The sequence below is a fragment of the Somniosus microcephalus genome, unplaced genomic scaffold (assembly GCF_052327205.1).
Source record: "Somniosus microcephalus isolate GS21.2 unplaced genomic scaffold, FLI_Smic_1.0 scaffold46, whole genome shotgun sequence".
NCBI classification, from domain to species: domain Eukaryota; kingdom Metazoa; phylum Chordata; class Chondrichthyes; order Squaliformes; family Somniosidae; genus Somniosus; species Somniosus microcephalus.
In genome coordinates, this window is record NW_028225233.1 from 539,770 (window position 1) to 545,219 (window position 5,450).

Sequence of the window (5,450 nt, forward strand, 5' to 3'; positions counted from 1 at the left end):
GAAACTATAAACCAAAGAGATTTAAGCTTAAAAAGGGAGAAATACTTACCAGCCAATCACTTAACCGCTTTCTGGTGACGTCATACTTGGATTACCTTTTACCTCTCTCCTTCCCTCCGAGTTCCCAGACTGGAGATTGGTAAACCTTACCTGGTCTCTGGGGCCTTTATACAGCCGCTCAGCCCGCGGTTCTCACACTGAGACCTTACCTGGTCTCTGGGGCCTTTATACAGCCGCTCAGCCCGCGATTCTCGCACTGAGACCTTACCTGGTCTCTGGGCCTTTATACAGCCGCTCAGCCCGCGATTCTCGCACTGAGACCTTCCCTGGTCTCTGGGGCCTTTATACAGCCGCTCAGCCCGCGGTTCTCGCACTGTAGACCTTACCTGGTCTCTGGGGCCTTTATACAGCCGCTCAGCCCGCGATTCTCACACTGAGGCCTAGCTGGTCTCTGGGGCTTTTATACAGCCGCTCAGCCCGCGATTCTCGCACTGAGACCTTACCTGGTCTCTGGGGACTTTATACAGCCGCTCAGCCCGCGATTCTCGCACTGAGGCCTTACCTGGTCTCTGGGGCCTTTATACAGCCGCTCAGCCCGCGATTCTCGCACTGAGACCTTACCTGGTCTCTGGGGCCTTTATACAGCCGCTCAGCCCGCGATTCTCGCACTGAGGCCTTACCTGGTCTCTGGGGCTTTTATACAGCCGCTCAGCCCGCGATTCTCGCATTGAGGCCTTTCCTGGTCTCTGGGGCTTTTATAGCCCCGCTCTGCCGCTCGAGATTCCCTGAACCTGTGAACCCCTGAAAATGACCATAACCTGAGACTGGAGCCGAACACCCCCCAGTTAGTGAGGCCCGGCCCGGACATCCCATTCTGTGTTTTATTGCAGACACTGGGGCAGGGGTGGGTGCAGCGAATGTCAGCGAGTCACCAGGGAGCCGCGGTTCATTTGAAATGATTTCAATCGGGAATCTGAGCCCGGCCCCGGGACATGGATCATCTGATTCCGTGATCAGCTCTTTTTGGAAAGACGTGGGTGGCTCTGAGAAGAGCCTTTGGGTTCAGATGTTTACAAGTTGTCCTTTTTCTTTTCTTTTGGGCGCTGCTTTCTGAGGCTATGCTGATTTGGGCTTGGCCTTGTGTTTTTCCACCTTCTTGGCCGCCTTCACCTTTCCGCCTCGGGCCTTCTTGGGGCTCTTGGGCTTCTTCGCCGCCGCCTTCTTCCCAGCCGCCGCTTTCAATGTCTTTTTTGACGTTGCTGCATTCATGGTGGTCGTTTTCTTGGCTGCTGGTTTCTTGGCTGCTGGTTTCTTAGCTGGAGATTTCTTGGCTGGAGATTTCTTAGCTGGAGATTTCTTGGCTGCTGGTTTCTTGGCTGCAGATTTCTTGGCTGCTGGTTTCTTCACCTTCTTTCCCTCTTTCCGCTGGGATTCCTTCTTAGCGAGCCTGAAGGAGCCCGCGGCGCCCGTGCCCTTGGTCTGCTCCAGGAAGCCGTTTTCCACTTTCCTCTTGATACTTAAATTGATCAGTGAACGCTGCCTCAACACATCGAAGCCGTTGGCAGCCAGAACCTTCTATATCGCCGCCAGGGACATCCCCTTGCGATCGCTGCCACTCGCCACAACCTTGAGGATCTGTTCGCCCAACGTGGGATCGGCAGGCTTGGAGCGGGGAGCCGCCTTCTTCTTCTTGCTGGGAGCCTTGGTTTGAGCGGCGGCGGCAGGAGGAGCCGTTTCGGCGGCTGCGGTCTCAGTCATGTCCGCGACTCTGTAGAAAATCTCTCTGACAGTCAGAGCTGGGTCAGGAATGTGACGAGAGGCGGCGGCACAGAGCTACTTATAGGCAGCGAGCGGACGGGGCGGAGACATCCTGCTGTCAGCTCCCGGCCCCTCCAGCCCCTCTGTGTTTCTCTGTCCTTATTAACTCTCCGATTCCAATTAAACTCGGGCACTCCACATTCCCAGACTGGCCTCTTTCTGTCTGGAAGACTGGAATGTTTGCTGTCGAGAAAGTTTCATCAGAATACAAGACAACAATTTCGATTTAAAACCGTTTCATTGCTGCACTGATCGCGCTCTCTCACCCAATCGCGGAAATGTTCGCTGTTTGTCGACTGAAATTTGAAATCAACTAAAGCTTCACGTTTAATTCCCACTTCAGGGCTGAGCAGGGGAGCAGGGCGATCCTATGACAGGGAAATCTTTAAATTTTACACAAGAGGGTGTCTGAAATCCGGCGATGAGAGTGGACACACAAACACAGTGACATTAGTCTAACCCACCCGCCCCTTTAACACACTCGCTGACACAATGTTCACTCTGCTCATTCACAGCACAATCTGTTCCCAGATTTACAGTTCACAGGACAGGTTTTCCTCTCCGCTCGGCCTGTGCTGCCGATTCTCGGGGTTAGTTGCAGTTTCCGAGCTCAGTCAGTGTTAAACACTCTGAGGCCGGCGCTCCTCATAGTGTCTGTTCCCCAGATTCAGGGGCAGGAGCCAATCACAGCTCTGGCTGTGTTCACCCATATCTGGTTTGAAGGTATTATATTGTTCGCAGGCAGAAATATGTTTGATTTATATGAAAATTGAAATGATGATCTCACCGCCCCTCTAGCCTCTCTCTGTCTCTCTCTCCGAAATTGAGGAACAGAACAGAGCAACTGGTGTCCTGTGCATTCCATTCTCAACACCCAGAGACAACAACCAGAGAGAGAGGCAGAGAGACTGTATCAGTCTTAATGTTCATACTCTGAGCCAGGCGGTCCACGCACTCTCTGTTACCGAGATTTAGGGGCAGGAACGTGTCACAGTTTGGCTGTGTCGAGTCTGGCCTGCTTTTAGATCATAGTATTATTCACAGAAATAGTGAGACATTCTGTTCACCACACATACCCTGAACTCGGTTTCAACAGAGCGAAAACTGAGAGGTTCAGCATCGATCCAGATATAACAGGCAGGGCTGGGGGATAGAGTGACTGAGGATTGATCCTGTGCACAAGGCACAGCGACAGACACAGGGGGTGACAGTCACACAGGCTCGGGAACTTGTCTGGTATCAGTCGCCTACTCACCCAGCGGAGACAGGCAGAGACGGATTAAACTCCCCACTCACCAGCAGTTCAGTATCAGAGATTGACAGAGCCTGTTCCTCTCCATCCTTCCATACAGTATGGGGAAACAAATCGCTCAAAGGGACAGGATTCGCGTCGCTCTCACACTCACCGGCAGCAACTGACGTGTGTCCAGAGTCGCTTCCTCCGCTCCTAATATCTCCTTATCTGTTTCGGTGACAATGTTTCTTTGATAACGCTCCTGTCAAGATCATTGGGACGATTTATTCATTTAAATGTGCTTTATAAATTCAAGTTGTTGTTGCTGTTGCTTCTTTTAATTTGCCTCAGGAGAGAGGTCTGAGCATGCGTGATAAACACTTGCCTTCTCCTCCCCCTCTCCAGCACAGTGTATAAAGCGACAGGAAGGGCCCTGCGAGCTCCCCTCCCCCAGCTCTGCCAGCGGGGACCGTTTCCTCTGTGCTCGGCTAATGATCGCTGAACACATCAGGGAGCGGAGATATCATGGGCCTGAGTAAGGGAGCAAACAGCAGCCTCCTCACAGCAGCTCGTCGCACTGGGACTGTTCAGCGGCATTCGCGGGTGTTTCTACGAGACAGATTGAAGCAGGAAATATTTCCGGAACATGGAGTGAGTGGGGGAAGGGAGAGGCCATTCTCGGGCTGTGTGTGTACAGTGTAAGTTAACATAGAAAGTAAACCACCTCGCCCTTTCAAATCATTGCTGCTTTAGTTCACAAAGTGCATCTATTGCGGGCACCAGGTGAGAAGTGCGAAAGAATACATTTCAAAAATCGGGTATTTTGTTTCGATACATTGAGTTCTCCAGAACCGTGTGCTGGTGATTAGGAGATACATAGTCGCTCCTTCAGGTACATCAGGATCCGCGCTCTGTGGCATTCTGTTAACTACACAGGCCCTAACTCGGTTTCCATAGAGTCATAGTCATAGATTCATAACGGCACAGAAGGAATCCGTTCGGCCCATCGAGTCCATGCTGACTCTCTGTAGAGCAATTCAGTCAGTCCCATTCCCCCGCTCTATCCCCGTAGCCCTGCAAGTGTATTTCCCTCAAGTGCCTATCCAGTCTCCCCTTGAACACATTTAGTGTCTCCGCTTCCACCACTTCCGTCGGCAGCGAGTTCCAGGTCCTCACCACTCGCTGCATTAAAAAAAAATGTCCTCACACCCAACCCCCCCATATCTCTTGCCCAAAACCTTAATTCTGTGTTCCCTGGTCCTTGTACCATCAAGTAGTGGGAACAGCCTTTCTCCATCTAGCCTATTCAAACCCGTCATAATCTTGGACACCTCTATCAAATCACACCTCAACCTCCTTTGCTCTAATAAAAACAAATCCAGCTTCTCCAACATTTCCTTGTAGCTAAGATCCCCCCCTCCCCAGAACTATTCTGGTCAATCTCCTCTGCGCCCTCTCAAGGGCCTTCACATCCTTCCTAAAGTGTGGTGAGCAGAACTTAACGCAATACTCCAGTTGTGGCCTAAACAGTGCTTTATAAAGTTTCAGCATAACATCTCTACTTTTGTACTCAATATCTCTATTTATGAAACCCAAGATCCCATATACTTTCCTAACCACTCTCTCAATATGTCCTGCCACCTTCAGGGACCTATGCACATTAACTCCCAGGTTCTTCTGTCCCTGCACACTCTTTAAAACTGTGTCATTAAGTGTATATTTCCTCTCCCTGTTCCTTCTGCCAAAATGCATCATCTCACACGTCTCTGTATTAAGTTCTATCTGCCACTTGTCTGTCAATTCTGCTAGCCTTTCTTCTTCTGCCAAAATGCATCATCTCACACGTCTCTGTATTAAGTTCTATCTGCCACTTGTCTGTCAATTCTGCTAGCCTTTCTGTGTCCTGTTGCAGTCGATGCTCACTGCCTGCCTCACCCCCAAGTTTGGTGTCATCTGCAAATTCAGAAATTCAACTTTGTATTCCAATATCCAGGTTATTTATATGGATCAAAAAAGCAGTGGCCACAGCACTGACCCTTGGGGAACACTACTGTCTACCATCCTCCAGTCTGAAAAACAGACATTTACCACAACTCGCTGCTTTCTGTCCTTAGACTGAAAACAATTGTTTATACAGCCCAGGTACCTGTGGTTATATTCCAGGAAGCCATCCAGAACTTCATAGGTCGTCCCATGGGAATGGGAGATATAAAACTGGCGTGTGGCAATGAGGTGGTTCCATTCATAGTCCAGTGCTGGATTTGTGTTGTGCCAGGATGCTGATAACTTACTATAGAACAGTCCTACACACCTGGTGTGGAGAATCTGAGACCGGCTGTATTGAGGTGGTTCCATTCATGGTCCAGTGCTGGGTTTGTGTTGTGTCCGGATGCTGATA

General features: G+C 50.4%; 1 pseudogene; it reads right to left on the bottom strand.

The window, feature by feature from the left end:
- Positions 1-1,064: 1,064 nt before the first annotated feature.
- On the bottom strand, positions 1,065-1,791 carry LOC147083657 (histone H1.01-like; annotated as a pseudogene).
- Between the last annotated feature and the right edge of the window lie 3,659 nt (positions 1,792-5,450).